Source organism: Tamandua tetradactyla, chromosome 17 (genome assembly GCF_023851605.1).
Source record: "Tamandua tetradactyla isolate mTamTet1 chromosome 17, mTamTet1.pri, whole genome shotgun sequence".
Classification (NCBI taxonomy): Eukaryota; Metazoa; Chordata; class Mammalia; order Pilosa; family Myrmecophagidae; genus Tamandua; species Tamandua tetradactyla.
Genome location: NC_135343.1, coordinates 11758761 through 11775639, shown reverse-complemented (window position 1 = coordinate 11775639; position 16879 = coordinate 11758761). Strand labels below are relative to the sequence as shown.

At 42.5% G+C, this 16879-nt stretch overlaps 1 protein-coding gene across 20 annotated transcripts in view; it reads left to right on the top strand.

Moving 5' to 3' along the window:
- The window catches only part of SLC8A1 (solute carrier family 8 member A1), a 390011-nt gene that overhangs the window by 60389 nt on the left and 312743 nt on the right, over positions 1-16879 (top strand). For 6 of the 20 annotated variants that reach the window (XM_077134078.1, XM_077134076.1, XM_077134075.1 and 3 more), the window contains exon 1: positions 68-243. The exons of 11 other annotated variants lie outside the window; for them this stretch is intronic. The gene's annotated coding sequence lies outside the window, so the exon portion shown is untranslated. Of the gene's footprint in view, positions 1-67; positions 244-542; positions 698-16879 lie in introns of those variants that run through there. 3 more of the 20 variants (XM_077134061.1, XM_077134073.1, XM_077134065.1) reach the window with 3 other exon arrangements.

Genomic DNA, 16879 nt, shown 5'->3' with positions numbered 1-16879 from the left:
CCGGCCTCGGCGCCTGCCTCCCGCCCGCGCGCACCGACTGCCCGCCGCCGCCGCCGCCGCCGCTCCTGCTCGCGCTGGCGCTGCCCGCGAGTCTGCCAGCCGCGTCGGTGCTTCTGCGCTTTCCCAAGAAGATGGGAGCCACCTCCTCCTGATCGCCAGCTATTGAAAAGGAGGCAGCAGGGAGTCGCATTTCCTAGCGGCGTGCAGGGACGGGAAGGAACACATTCACTCTCCCCGGGCCAGGTAAGGCTCCTAGCCTGGGCAGGCAGAGGGGATGTGGCCGGAGACAGCCAACTATTTTCCATGGGCTCTGCAGGCGGCTGCGCTTCAATCCGCCTTGGCAAAGAGACGGGCTCCCGAATTGTGTGTATGTGTGTGTGTCTCGTTGTGTGTGTGTGTGTGTGTGTGTGTTTCCCTCGTCTCTCCCGCCCCCCCCCCCCGCACGTTTTCTGGGGTGGCCGCGCTTCTCCGGGAGGGAAAGTGCTGGAGCGGGTGCGTCTGGGCGTGAGTGTGCCCGCCTGCCAGTGCCGGCTGCCGGAGGCAGGAAGGGCTGCTAGGGAGAGATGCTGCGCCCCGCGCGCCGCGGGGCTCCGAAGGTTCAGGGCGCGAAGAGCTAAGTCCACCCGGAATACGGCGCGGCAGGCGATCCCGGCGTCCCCACCCACCGGGCACCGCTAGGTGGTCAGCTCTCCTCCCGGTAATCCCCGGGGTCTCCCCCCCACCAAGGCCACACCAGCGTCCCCTCTTTTCTGGCGGGCGCTGCGTTCCTCTAACGTGTGTGCCCTATACCACCAACTGCGGAGAGGCGGGAGGTGTGGCCGGGGCAGGGGTGGCAGGGAAGGGAGAAAGGCAGCGGGCGGTGGGCTCAGGAGTCCAGGTCCCCGCACTTCAGGCCGTGGTGTGTGCGGTGGGGATTCTGCACGCACAGGCATCTTTCCCTAGGAGACCCAGAGGGAACTTTGCAGCTGCATTAGCTGCCCCTGGGGCTTTGCTGGCTCTTGACGGAAATAGTCTGTGTTCTGTGATGTGAGGATACCCTTGCTGCCTCCTCCGTAATAACGACGCGGACGGTCTGACGGCTGGACATTTGGCTTAAGAAACCAAATCTGCCTAGGCGATTTTTTTTTTTAATACGGTATATGTCCATCCTTGTTTCTTTACACCCCCTACCTCCCCCATTGAGTCTGTTGACTGATGAATGACTTGAGCTGGCAATTCGTATTTCCCTCTCCAGGCGAAGTGGCAATGGTTGGGTTTGAGAGCAGGGGTAATCAGATTTAATAGATTTTTGGGGGGGGAGGGGAGGGGGGCAAAATGCATGTCGCCTGCAATCATTGGAAAGAAACTCTGTGCTTAGCCCTAGGTATCTGTTTAACCCCTTTTCCTGCCTCCCTTCCCTGGCTCGCTCGCTCTCTCCTTCCACTAGTCAGCCACTAGTGGTTGTGAACATAACAATACAAACTTTGTCCTGCTGGAGGTGTAAAGACTAAAAAGAGAGGAAAGGATGTCAGTGGGAGGTGCAATGAAGAGTGCAGGCATTCTGATCCTGGAGGAGCCAGCTGAGTAGGTGGAGATTCTGATTAGAGCCGGTTAAAGGCCTTGTTGAGTATCTCCAAGCAGGAGCCGTGGAATGTCCGCATCAATCCTGCATCTGTGTGAAGATTTCCTAAGGGAAATGGGGAGTGACTGGGAGGGGCTTGGGAAAGTACACCTGCTCCTGGCACCCCTCCCCCAATCCCACATATTTTCTTTCTTTCTCAAAGCTACTCCTGTAGCAAGTCAGGGAAGAAAAGAGGGAGAAACATGTAGCTCCACGTTTCATTCATTTCAGATAGGAAAGCAAAGCTAGAATAAGGGTGATTGGTTTTAGGTCCCTCTTTCAGATCCTGTTACTTGGATTATCTCTGTGGTTTGCTGTAGTTGCTTAATTAGGTTTGCCGCTGTGAAAGCAGGGGTAAGGAAGGAAGCACTAGCTCCATCTTTGGGGCCTTGAGTGAAAAGGTGGGGAAAAATCCATTTATTTCATCAAGAAGCGAGATGTGTTTTTAAAGTGGTTTTCATTTTACAAATTCTGCAAGGATAAGGATTGCATTTAGAGTTTACAGCACTCCAGCTAAGATTTTTCCCATCCGCTATAAAACCAGCCTTGGTTTTTTTATTGTTTTTTTTTTTTTCCCTAAAATGGCTGTTGTCCCTTATTTAAAATGGAAAGATTAATTCCTAGAAAAAAAAAAGTACTGGACAGGGGTAAGCCATTATTCATTGTTGAGCTGTTCAGGGTTTGTAAAAGATGTAACAGTGTCCATGACAATCTACTCTATTTTGAAATCTTTGGGCTAGGGAGAGGAGAGTAATGAATTAAAGGCAGTGCTTTCTCTTTCTCTTTCTCTGTCTCTGCCTCCATCTCCGCCTGTTTTACTTTAAGCCTAAATTAAGAACTAAGTAACCCTTTTGCTGACCGTGAATGCGAAGAAAAGAACAGAGCAGTAGGAGTGCTTTAACTGCAAATCAAATTTCAAAGGAAAGGGGAGATATAGTCAGGAGCACCTACAGGACTGTTTGTAGGAATTACAGTAATGGTTCATTCCATCTTACTTTGTTTTGAAAAAATGTATAAAATACCTTCCAAAAGAGCGTCACCATTTGTTAGCAAGCTATGGTTAACATTTTTTTATCAGACAAAAATAGACTTTTATTTATCTTGCAAAGTAAAAGCATGGTTCCTTCCCTCTTGTACATAGCCTGTTTCTTCAGCAAAATAAATGACGAGAAAAGCTCTGCAGATCCAGTTAAGTTGCAGTCCACCTTTAAAGCAAACTAAAACCTCCATTTAGCTCATAAATCTGTTTGTCTCAAAGTTAGTATATTTTAGGACTGGAACATCTGATTTTCGTGTTGCAGTTCAGTGAGATGAGCTCTTTCTCCGTGATGCCCCCAGGTAGAGGGAGAGCAGTATGTAGGTAAGATGCAGTCTGCTCTCACAGCATGAAAATAAACAAGATCCAAATTGATAGAAATCAAATTTGGAAACAGAAATACATAGTTAAAAGAGGATGTTAGAGTGCATATGTTGCATGTTTTATGTCTTTGCAGTGTGTATATATACTCCTTTCAAGTAAAGATTAAATTGCCTTATATTTGCTAAGATCTTAGAATCATAGTGTTTTGTTCTTTCTGGTTCTTTCATTATATTTTTTATTTCTTTAAGAAATCAGTGCTTCCTTCTAAAACATCTTCCAGTATTCATAGTTAGACCTTCACCATAGCCTTCCTTACCTTATGGTTAGACCCTTCATCATAACCTCTCCCAAACAGTCCCCCATCTGACCAAATTCTCCTGCTCCCTCTTGTGGCAGATATTCTCCCTGACTTTTTGTAGATAACAGAAACAGGTCCAGCATGACTTATGGCTCCTTAAATGTCTTTCACTTGGGTTGTCGTTCTCAGTAGTAATTGTGACTCACCAAGCCACAGTGGGTTGCTGAACTAGCCATGTCCACTTTTCCCTCTGAATGAAGGGATTTCTCTTCCAAGGAGACTATTTGAAATTTAGTGGAAGTAAATGTCAAGTATGGTTTTACCCAATGGGATGGGCTAGATTCTGGGAATTGTGAGCTTTTCAGAGTCTGCCTTTTAGATTCTGATGTGAACTCAGAGCTAGTCCAGTAAGGCCTCAGTAAGTGCAGTAAGATTTTTTTCAGTTTTATTTCTTTCTCTTCCAGAAAATCTCTCTTTCTCTCTCTTCCTTCTCTCTTTGCTCTCTTTCTTCACTTTCCCTCCCCTCTCTCTTCCTCCCCTTCTCCTCCCTCTCTCTCATACACATACACACACACACACATGCGATTATATATATATTTACACAGCACATATTTAGAGACATAAATGGATCAATGTTTAGATTCTCAGTAGTACTTGTAAATCAAAGATCCCATCTTTTAAAATTGGAAACTCCTAGCATAAACCCCTACTGGTATGTTTTCATTAACAGCAGTTCAGAACACAAATGACGAGATTTGTGCCTTTTTTCCAGGGTGTTGACTAAACTTGAAAGGCAGTTGCTTGCGGTCCGTGCTGTAGACTCTCTTTTCTGACAACTCTGTATTGAACCCTGAGCTTTCTCTGTATACATTCACAATTTTCTTTTGATCTGCTCAGCCCAGAGAGTATAGTAAGTAACAAGATAGGCCAAGGGTTCGAGAGAGATTTGTGGATGGGCAAAAAATCCCCAAGTTCAAAACACTTATCCATTGACCAACATAAGATCTGAAATTCTCACTGTTAAAGCCATGCATTTGAAGAAGAGAATTTTATCCAGTAGCTCCCTAATAAAATGAGATGCTATCACCTGAGAAAGAATTACCATTAATTCTCACAAGCTATTAGCATCTGTTCACTTTTTTAACTTTTTAAATTGGTTTATCAGATCAGCCGGCAGATAGAAAAGTCCTGAAGGCCTGGAACACAGAAAGATGCAGAGGAAGTGAAAGAAAGTGGAAATTAGGTTGCTGCTCTGGGAATACTCTCCCTGCCCGCTCAGTGGGCAGGTGTGTCCGTGGCCCTGGGGCCCGGGAACGAGGCTGCTGATGGCAGGGTTGCAGAGTAGCTGGTCAGAGGCAAAGGTAAGCTCCCACACAGAAATTTTACTTTAGGGGCAGCGAAGGTCACAAAAATCTGATCCTTCTATGAAAACAATTTTGTTTTTTTAAGGCTGGTGAGAAATGGGCAAATATTCTTTCTAGAGTAAAATGATAACCTTAAAAAATCTTCAATGCTTTCTACTGTAGCATTTTGGAATATTCCAATCAGTAACATAGAAAGTGTCAGTGAAAGAGCAAGAAAGACAAATAGATTTCCAGTACATGTCATAGAGCTGGGCAAACAGATGCAAACATTAGGGTCCATCTTAATAAAAAGCAGAGGCAGAAAGAGCAATCACTTTGCAGCTGTCATGGCATGTGACATCAGAATAATTAATAATTTCCCGGTTGAATCTAATGTGAGATGCACTCAAACAGCCATGATGGTGGTTCAGGAATTTACTTCAACCCAACGGTGATATCTGTGGAGCATCCACTGTGTACACAGCACTGGGCTCAGCTTTTCAGAGCATGCAGCTGATGAAGAGAAGTTATTTGACGTTTGTTGAACGCCATCAGGTTTTAGGAACTAGCTTTAGGCACTTTATACATGTTGTCTCATTTAATGCACACAAGTGTTTTGCAAAGAAGCAATGTTATTCTAATTAAAATGCTAAGATTGTGACTCAGTGAAATAACTGGTCCAGGTTAAGAGCGAATAGGTGAGAGTCCCGCTGTTGAGGCTATCTCAAACCATTTTCTTCTCATAGTGTTCTCTGCTCTCGGGGAGTTCATGGGCTATCCCACTCTCCTGGAATTACAAGGTGGAGTGATAGGGCACGGCAGCTATCTAATGGGCAAAGGGCTATAAGAGTAGAAGAAGAAGAGGACATTGAAAAGGCATTTGATCTTAAAGAATGGGAAGGATTTCAGCAATAAATAAGGCCTGGATATTTTTTAAACATGCAAACCAATTGTTAATTTATGATATGGGCAGCAATAGGTGATCTGGGGGCCATTTCTAGACTTTTCAGATCAGCTCTGACACTTTAATACTCTCTCGTGGATAGAACTGTGGTTCTGGAAAAATGATCGCATTGCATAAATGTATTTTACGCTTGAAATAAAAAATTTACAATGAACTTCCAGGACAGGGAGAGGCTGTAGTATACAGTCTGAAAGGTGAGGCAAGGGATAGACTACTTGCCTGCCCATTCCTCCCTCAAACGTGATGATGATAGTTCCCCCATCATAATGGGCGGTTTTCCTTTATTTGTTGAGCACCTGGTAGCTCTGTGCTTTCTCTGTTGAGTTCCTCGAGTTTCTCAGCTTCTGGCTTCTTCCGCTTCCCCTTAAAGCACAGGGCCCAAGGCCACCCATTGGCTCGTCTCTGCTTGATGCATAGCACCCAGTCTTAGGACACGTTTCATGCATCTGTTTGCTGTACATCCAAACCTAAACTCCTTCCATAGACCACGTTAGAGCCCCAGATGGGAGTGATGTCAGACAGGGGGTAATGATAGAGTTTGGAGAGGGCCCAGCTGTACGTCAAGCGTCTCCCAGATGTTTCAAGTCACTCTTCAAAAATGATCTGTCTTTCAAATGCTGGGGGCTGTAGGACGCCAGAGCTGAAATTTGTTCCTTGATATTGGGCAAAGTTTGATTAATATCAATGGTGCTTTTCTTCTAATGCTTCATTGTCTTTTTGTTCCTGGACATCCTGCTGTCAGTTGGCCCTTTTAAAGAGCGTCTCTTTATCACTGTTCTCGCTGCTTAGAATCACAGATAGTGCTGGAAGTGATCCAGAGGTCATCTAGGTTTTTTGTTTTTTTAAACAAAGATACAAACGGAGGCCATAGGAAATGGAATGAAATTACTTTATAAGAGTGAAATAGGAGACAGAGTCCAGATGTCTGACTTTAAGGTCAGCTCTTGGTCTGTTAAACCACAATCACAACCCCCGTCTTTCTTAGCAGTCCTAGGAGGCCATCACATGTGTGGGGCATTTCAGCCTCAGGGATTCCTGGGTGCCTCAAGGATTTCCTAGGGTGGAAGAAATTACACCTAGGAATTACAGAAATTTCTGTTTGTAATTTAAGGCTCTTGACTAATAAACTGAAGGGCCATAGCTATATTTAACTCTGAGGGCAGCAGATATATTCATAATAGTTCTATTTGTTTGAATTCAATTGATGGTGTATGTAACTTTGTGCAAGTTGCTTAACTTCTCTGGACCTCATTTTGCTCATCTATTAAAGGGAAATGATGAGAACTTATTTTATGGGATTTTTGTGAGGAATAAATGCATAGATAGTTGTAAAACACTTGAAACAGTTTCCGATAGATGAATGGTCAATAAGGGTTTGCTGTTAGAACTTGAGTGGTGAATAGATAGAGCCCCTGCCCTGCCCTATGCATCTTTATATGAACATAACACTGAGGGGTGGCTCTGGAAGGATCCAAGAAGATAAGTGCTCACATAGTGATGTTCATCAGAGATTTTCAAGCTGTTTTTCAGTGGGCCATATAGTAAATATTTTGACTTTTCAAGCTGCAATTGCAGAACTTCCCTGTTGTAGGGAAATAGCAGTCATAGACAATATGCAAACAAATGGGCAGGATTGTATTCCAATACAACTGTATTTATGGACACTGAAATTTGAATCTCATATCATTTTCATATGTCTTGAAGTATTACTTTTCTTTTCATTTTTTTCCCCAACAGCTTAAAAATGTAAAAAAGCATTTTAAGCTCATGGGCCTGACAAAAATAGAAGGTGGCATGAACTTGACCTGAGGGCCTTAAGTTTGTCAACTCCAGACCCTGGATGCAAATGTACCGTTGGTGGCATGGGGGGCACCTAGCAATGTGGTGTTGGTGGAGAGTGGAGGGAGACGGCCTGTAAACCCAGAGGCCTGGTTTTAGGTCTAACTCTGTCCCTGCAGAGATGTGTGGGTCTGAAAAAATCTTTTAACTTCTTGAGGCCTGAATTTTCTTAGGAAGGAGTTGAGTTAGGTGATATTTGGGGACCTTCTTAGCAATAAAAATAATTTTTGGAGGGAACTTTGATATTTGAGATGGATTATGGAGGACAGGTTTACAAGCATGGAAAAGGAAAACACAGTGCATGTGTAGGTAATTGTCTCTTAACAACGCAGCTGACTACCGGGAATGGTCCACCTGGGAAGGTGGACAGGTGCCTATTATGACGATGACTCTTCATGCTCAGGTGAAGGATTAGCATCCCATAGGTGCCTGTTAGCAAAATTCTTCAGTTTTATAGAAGACACTGAGAAGGGGCAAGTCCATAGCCGCATCCTGGCCAGTGAGAGCTGAGAGCAGCACTCAAACTGGTGACCATCCTGGCTACCACAATGGTAGAATACCATTAACTGCCATTGCATGACTGACCTCAGAGGAGAAAAGCCACATGTAAATCATCGAAGCTACTTTTAGTATTTTCCAAACATGATCTCATGCCAGACAGGCACATATCTAAGAAGGTAGGTCTGTGAGTATTCCCATTACAGAGGGGGGTAGTTGCAAAAGTTTCAACCAAAGGCCTTGAGCTCCGTCAACCTTTTGCTTAGTTTTCTGCTGAGTGTAGCGGGAATATTAGCTCAGAGGTTATGTTTTCAGCAAAGCCATTCCTAGCACCCTAGTAAGTCAATACCTCTGTTACTTATTCTTGTAGGACTGTATTTAACCTTTAGAGAATTTATTGATTAATAATTATGTTTCTTTTTTGTACTAATGTTAACTTATGTCTATTTTCGTGACAAGAGAATGAATTCCATGAACAGAGAGATTGTGTCTGTTTAGATAGTACCGAACCAGTCACATTGCCGGGCTCACTGCAGACATTCAGAATTTGTGGAAGGAATGAATGAATGAAGGTTCTCTCATTCCTCATTGATATTGATTGAAACAGCCATTGCTTAAGCAAAGACTTAGGAGGCAGAAACTACTGTCCTCTGGTGCTAATTAAATTATTTCTTTTCTCTAGATTGTCAATGACTCCTCCCAAAATGTCCATTGTTGTAGATGAATCCCCTTCTTTTGCAATCCTCATCTATCACAAAAGGACAATAATGTAATAATCTCGTCATAGTTACTAGCATTAGAACCATATCACATAAGCTGATATTTAAACAATTCTTCAAATAAAGGAGTATAGGATTGAGTTGAAAGGTTTATTCACTAGAGACTCCATCCAGTAGAGACAGTAGTATATTTCATAAACTGTGCTTGGGGATAATTTTGAATAAAAACTTTTTGTTTTCCTGTAAGCCACCAAAACTCCATTTATTCCTCAGAATAATAAGATTTACCTAGTTCCTTTCTAAACTGACTTCCAATTTTAAGATTTATTTGCTCAATGTAAATATACAGTGAGTATATTATGAGGAGTCTTAGAAATTGCAGCATAGCTTGGTGAGGGGTTACCATTAAGGAACAGCTACCAACTTGACTTTTAAAAATATATATATATTTTTTGTCACTTCCTACTTTTGGTCTTCTCGAGAGCATCTTATTCTTTCAAGGACTGTGATTTGAGAATATGCAGGAAAATTGAAAAGACTTGCAAACTGCAAGTTGATAGGATTCTCTCTCCTGAAAAGCTATCTACTTGAAGATGAAACTTAATGACTCAGGGAAAAAGCTGATGAAATTCACCAGCCTCTGTTATATAGCTAGTGTTTTCCTTGTTTGTTTGCTTTTTTTTTATTAAGGCCGTTTGAATGTTCCTTTCACACAGCTTGAAAATGGATCTTTTATTAAACATTCCCGGTTCTAAGAAGCAGACTAGAAAGCAAAAAGTGACTGCAAACAGGGGTTTAGTGATACGCCAGAAAGAACCTGTACTTTAAAGGATACAGTTTCCCTCACCATCCAAAGCTTCCAGTTTGTGGTTCACGTTTCTGCATCTTTACTCTCTTTTCCACTTTCTTCACACTCTACTCAGGACTTATTTTTGGAAATTGCATAGGTCTCCAAAGACTTCTGTTTATCCTAGGGCTTTGCCATATGTAGAAATACTATCCTAGTAATTCCTACCTGTTCTGCTTTGAGAAGGCAAGAAACTAGCCTTCAGCGAAATGCTAACATGGAGTAGCTATAGGTTACCTCCAGGGCTTTAACTCCTTTTTGGGGGCTCTGTGATCTCCTCCTAGGGTGCATTCTTTTCTGCCCTCCATCACTCCTTCTGTACACATACTCACGAAGGGGCTTCACGTTGTTGATGCTGCCTCAAGTCCCCATCTGTGGGAAGGAAAGCCCATCAGATGTGTCATTTCACATCAACATTGCTACTGAGGTTTTAACAAACATATACCTTCCAATTCTGAGACACTACCTTCCCTTGGGCACCATAGTTAAGTGCTCTGCTCTCCTCTTTGCTGAGCATTCCCCATGTTGTTTATGGCAATTCTGTCTCATATGCCAGTGCCTCTTAAAGTATAGTGCAAAGACTGCCTACATCAGAATCACCTGGGTTGCTTGTTATGGTTCAGATCTTTAGGTTCGTCTTTAGAACCAAGTATCTGGTGAGAGGGCCCAAGTTATCTGCATTTCAGGGAGCTCCCCAGGTGCTTCCGAGGTGAACTGAAGATGAAGATGCATTGCTTTCTATGCTTCATTGACCTCATTTCTTCCTTCTGGCATATTCTCTTACCATCTCCAGCTTTGGTCATTCTTCCAATATTCCCCTCTTACGGATTTTCCATATTCTTCCTAGTATTAATGGCAATCTGAGTAACTACCAACTGTAACCTGTAAATTCATTAAATGTTGAAGCTATGTGTCAGATTACTTTGTAATCCCCATGGTGTCTGTCGTGAAGTTTTACTCATAGAAGCACTCAGTAATAGCTTGATGAATAAATGAATGGGGCACTCCTTCCAGAGCTAGAAAAATGAAGAGGGCTGTATTTCACCCAGAAAACCACATTTCTTAGGGTAAAATGTCAATAGGCTAGTAGGGTAAATATTTTTAGATAGGAAATCTTTTTCTTGGTGACCTAGATATAAAAGGATGCAATGACCTCATCTTTTTTCAGCACGTAGGGTCAAACATCATAGAAAAGCTGCTTTTCCTCTTCAGAGTGAATAGTGATCAATTATAATCCAAAATAGTATCATTGTCCATCATGAGGCCTCTGAGAGAGTCACAGAGAACAGAGAGGATACTCCAGGGTCCTGCCTCCAAGCATTCATTGCACTTGAAATCTCTCTTTTGCAGGATCATTGGTTGAGCAGTGAGAGTTTTCTAGAACCCCCGCTGTATTAACTCAGGTGCATTAACCACTTTGAGTGGATCAAGATGGACCCATGATCTGGCTGTCCAGCAGCCAAGAGAGTGTCTTCTCTTCTGTGATTCCCTAGTAATTAATGGACCTCTTAATCTCTTCCCACTGAAAGACTCTGGTCTTCCCGAAAGAGGACTCACTACTTGACATTGGTGATTTCTCACTAAAATAGGAGCTGCTTTGAACTACGCCTCAGTCAACACAGGGCTTGGCACATAGAGTGCCTAAGGGAATCTTTTCAAGTGAAACCATGAATGAATGTGTTATTTTTGCATTTCTGTGGATTACTTACCAGTTTATAAAATTAAAAAAAAATCATATTTTCACCCCCAAGACAGTAAATTACTGAACTGCATTGAGATTCTAGAAAAAAAAATATGGTTTTATTTTTATGAGAGCCAAGTCATAACTTATTTAATACCCCAGAATTCTTCATCATTCTACCCAATTCTTCACCCATTGGCCATTCCCCGGTTTTATGGTAGTTTTGCATGCTTGCTACTAGGATTTCGTTCTCCGTTTTCTTTTTTTCCTGACCAAATGAAAAAACCTTGTGATTATTGCATGACTTTGGGGGTGATTTCAGAGCTCAGACTTCAGCTGATGATCTCCCAAATGTATCATCTTTCCTTTGCTACGTGGTGGATATGAGTGTTTACAAAACCCTTACAGACCATCGGAGACCAGAGAGGAGAACCTGAAAGGCCCTTAACGAGATAATGCAACGTACACACACTTACAATGCAGTGTACAGACATTTACTCAGGTGGTAAAGAAGGGCAAAATAAGGAGGTTATTCTGCACCAAGTTGGAGCTGTTTATCCCCAAAGAATAGTATTGTTAACCTATGTAGTGAAAGCAAATAAACAAAACATCCTGCAAGGTTGGAAGGCATTATGGCATGATGCAGAGTGCTTGGCTTTTTAATATGATACTAACCTCTGCTTATCAGGGGGTATCTGTCTCACAGAAGGAGCTGTTTTAAATGCACATGCCCAGACCCAACTCAGAGATTCTGATTTACCCCCAGGGGATTGGTAGATCAGCACATAATCTGATGAGAATTTTTTCATTCATCCGGTAAGCATGCATTGTGCATCTTTGGTTTGCCAGACCCTCCTCTAGGAACTGGGAATGTATCAGTGAACAAATCAGACAAAACTCCATGCCCTCTTAGACTTTACATTCTATTGAGGAGAGACAATCAGCAGAACTATGTAGCATATAGAAATAATAAGTGCCATGTAGAAAATGAAAGCAAGGGAAAGAACCACCAGAGGGGCTCTTGTTATTGATTCTTATCACATCAATAATGTTGTCACTTATCCTGGATTGATCTCTCTTTTTTTCTTTCCTTTTTTTTTTTTTTTTTTTTTTGTCTGCATTGCCTGACCCCTATCCCATTTGCTTCCTTTACTTAACGATTTAGGTGGGTGTTTTCTACCCTGGGACCAGAATCAACTCCAAATTTGGCTTGGAAGTTCAGACAGAAAGGCCTAAGCTCCTCACGTGAACTTCTACTGCCTGTCCCCTTTATGACCTGTCCCATTTTATCAGGCAGCAAAGAGGAAACTCTCTTTGAAAGAAAAGGTAAATGCAGGAAGGGTTGCTGTGGAAAACGGAGCTCTTTCCTGCTGACAGGTCATCATGGCTTGAGGGTAGAGGGTCAGGTAGAGATTTGTACCCTAGTTGGGAAAGTCAGGGGAGAAGGAGAGCATTTGAAAGTACTTCCTTCTGTAATGGAAAAAGAATTATGGTTGCTTTAATGTTGCCTTAGAAACAGATTAATTGCTTAGCTTGAGGCTGTCAGTCTGCAAGGATTTTATAAAGGGAATCCCTGGTCCTGATGAAGGAGAGTCAAGAAGTTGCTTGGAATAACCCCGGCTGCCAATCAACAGAATATTAGGATGTCTACTACACGAGGCTGGTGGGAATGCCAGCAGTGTTCCTTTTCTCTTATGTCAGGTCCTCCTTGGTAGTCAAAGCTGGCCAGTGTCCAGGAAGGAACTGGCTGTTCTGCCGTGGACTTCGGCTACCTGCTTCTCCTTCCCTTGAGGTCCCCTTGCTGTGGTAGGCACCTCTTCCTCCTTTACTAGAGCAGTTTATACACCTGCTGATGTAACTTTCCATTCCTTGTAGAGAGGACCACTCCCTTCAACACAGATGTTTGCACTTCCTTATACTTCGATATCTTTTCATTATCCTTTCTCAGTACTAGTCAGGTCTTGAATCTGTTGTTGCTGGGGATTTTTGTTTGTTTCAAAATAAAGAGTGCACAAAGGATAATTGGGTCCTTCTTGTTACTTCTGTGCTGAAGACGCATTAGAGTGAAGAAATGTGTATTCCTAAGCACAAATTGGCCATAGATCTTAAGAGCTGATCTGGAGAAATCATGGAAGTCAGCCTTTCTCTTGTGTCCAATGTCCAATAGCTTAGGGAAGAATATGAGGTGAGCCAGGCAGCAGACCAGTATACTCATAGCTTATGTTCTTATCTTCCTGCTTAATTTTTATGGAAATATATATTTGAGGAGAAGATGGTGATGGTTAAGTAGGACAGCTTGAATCTGATGAACTGAGCAAAGACCCTGAGAGAATGGAGGTGATAAGATGAAGAAAGGCTTTACTTTTAGATATGATCCATTCTACTCCCTCACAAGCATTTAGGGTTTGTACTAATTTAATAAAGAAGGAAATTGAAGAAGAGAGATCTGAAATACTGTTCCTAAGATTATGTTCTCATTACTACAAAATATAAGTTCTTTCAAGTTGCTTCATTGCCAATAAGCTATATCAGTGTTTTATGTCCGCTGGTTTCCCAAATTATAATGCTGCCAGCTTTTGTGTATAACTGTGGTATTTTGGAGTGAACCTCAGAAGCCACCTGCCTCTTCCATTTAGGGAAAAGAAAAAGACTCCTCTTTCACTGATAGCAATGATAGATTTTTACTGATCCATTTATTCTTGTATATCTGGAATGCTTTTGGCTAAGAACATGCTATTAGATATGGATCGAGGCATGGCTTTTCCTTGGCTGACCTAAAAGATTGCACTGCCAGCATTTCTATGAAGAGGTTACCAGGGAATTACAAAAAGACCAGATAGTGAAGGGCAGCTGTCTCACGGAACATGCCAGCCAAACTTGAAACCACAGTTATTAATGCTTGTCTGTAGGAGTCTCTACTCTATAAGATAAATGCCAGAATGTTGGAAACCTTCCACAGAACTTTTGCTAACTAGGTCTTCCTAGCTCGGCATGAAAGCCAAGAAGCTTTCCAATGGGCTAATCCAAGTCTAAACCCAACAATTCCCAGAGATTACTTCACCCATGATTGGGAGTGATATAATGGAATGGTTAGTTATATCAATCTTGGAGACAGATCAGAGTTTGGATCTCAGTTCTTCAGTTTACTCTATGTAGGATGTCGAGCAATTACCTAACCTTTCCGTACCTCGGTTATCCTACCTCCAAAGTTGGCTATTGATACCTAATTCATAGAGATATTGCTAGGACTACTGTGCACCGCCCAGCTCCAGTGGGTGCAGTTCACACAGATTATAGTGGAAATGGCAGCACTAGGAGTTGTGTAACACAGTAATGCTGGTTATTGTAAGGATAAGATATAATGAGACATGTAAAGAATTGTGTTTGGTGCATGCAACATTGTTTAAGACATGGGAACTAGTAGTATTCTCTCAGACCATTGACTGTGATTTTCTGTTGTGCCATTTTGAAACTTTCCTCTAGGAAGGTTTAGTGGAAAACACATACTAAAGTTTAGTCCACTCCCGTGAGTGTGAACCCATTGTAAGTCGGACCTTTTGAAGAGGTCGTCTCAGTTAAGGTGTGTCCCACCTCAGGAAGGGCCTGAATCATGTTACTGGAGTATTTTATAATGGAAGTGAAATTCAGACAGAGAGAAAGTCTATGAAGCAAGAAGCTGAAATTCAGTAGAAACTGGAAGAGAATGGAGAGGCGGAGAGAGGCTGCCATATGCATTGCCATGTGACAGTATAGCCAGGGACCGAGGATCACTGGCAGCCAGCCCGAGAGTTCCAGGCTTTGGGAAGAAAGCATCGTCTTGATGACACCTTGATTTGGACGTACTTTTAGCTTTAAAACCATGAATGAATAAATTCTCATTGTTTGACTTAACCTATTTCATGGTATTTGTTTGAGTAGCCTAGGAAACTAAACCAGAAAGAAAAAGGAAATAGATTTAGACAGAGAAAACAATCTGCAAAGACTTGGAGGTAAGAAAGCATTTCTTTGTTTAGGAAATTGTGTCAGTTTGCTAGCTGCTGGAATGCAATATACCAGAACTGGAACTGCTTTTAAAAAGGGGAATTTAATAAGTCACAAGCTTACAGTTCTAATGAAGTATAGTGTCCAGATTAAGGCACCAACAAGAGGTTACCTTCACTCAAGAAAGGCCCATGGGTCAGTAACAGCTCTAGCAGTTGGGTAGTCACGTGACTGCCATCTGCTGGCCCCTTGCTCCTGGGCTCCATTGCTTTCAGTCTCTGTCCATGTGGAAGTTCCTCACTTTACTTCTCCAGGGCTGGCTTTCATCTCTTGGCTTCCCTTTGCTCTCTCCAGGTTCTGGCTTGCTTAACATCTCATGGCAATGTCTGCTGGGCTCCAAGCATCTTCAAACATCCATGTCTCTGTTCTCTGAAGCAACTGTTCTCCAAGTGTCTCCATCTGCTCTCTCTGTCAGCTCTAAGGCTTCTGTTGTTTTTCATGTTTCTCCAAAATGTCCCCTCTTTTAAAGGATTCCAGTAAGCTAATCAAGACCCACCTGGAATAGATGGAGTCACATCTCCATCCAATCAAAGACCACACCCACAATTGGGTGAGTCACATCTCCATGGAGATGATCTAATCAAAAGCTTCTACATACAATATTGGATCAGGACTAAATGAAATGGCTGCTCCCACGAGATTGGATCAGGATTAAAACATGGCTTTTTTAGGGTACATAATGCTTTCAAACCTGCACAGGAATGTAAAGAATAGAATGCAGAGTGGGAGGTCTGATCATGAAAGGTCTTCAGCAGCCTACTGAGGGGTTCAGGCTTTGTCCTCAGGGCAGTGTCAGCCAATGAAGAGTTGTGAGTGGAGTGATAGAATCAGATCTGTACTTCAGAAAGTTTGTGTTGGCCTAAATACGAAGAATGCAGTGATGGGATTTGGCAATAATTCAAACAGAGCAGTTAATTTTGTCAGTCCTAGGGATAGCACAGGTTTGAAACTCTATTCAGTAGTTTACTGCCTGTATGCCTGTGAATAAGTACTTCATCTTTCCATTCTTGCAGGTCCCCCAAACATTTTAAGATGAAAATCTTCCCAAAGGGTCACAACTAATGTTTTCTCTTTTTAAAACTTTAAATCTCTACTATGTCATTTCATATTCCTGCCAGGCATCGAGAGCTTTTATAGAGCAGATGCAGTTTAGAATGGTCAAAGCCAGAACCCTTGTTCCCACCCTTGCCCCTGCAGTCTTCTTTGGGATTCCTGAACTGTGCTGTGTGCGATCCCCGTCAAGACCTTTGCACTCGTTTGCATTCTCTTCCAGCAGATATCTGCAGCACTTGATTGATGCCTTACTTCCTTCAGGGCTTTGCTCAAATGTCATCTTATCAGAGAGGCCTTCCTTAATCATCCAATATAAATTATGCATGCGCGCGCGCACACACACACACACACACACACACACACACACACACACACTTGTCTTCCTTATATTACCTTTTCCCCACCTCTGTAGCCCTTTTTACCATCTGACATTTGTATTTATTTGCTTTTATTTCCTTCCCATCAGAATAAAAGCACAGTGAGGACAGAGATTTTGATTTATTCAGTGTTGATTTATCACAGCCTAGAAGAGAACCTAACAAGTTAGTCTAAAATATTTATCAAACCCTCCATAATGATTTGTGGAATAAATGGATAGAATCAGGAAGTTGGAACTAGATCTTCTACTATTCTTGC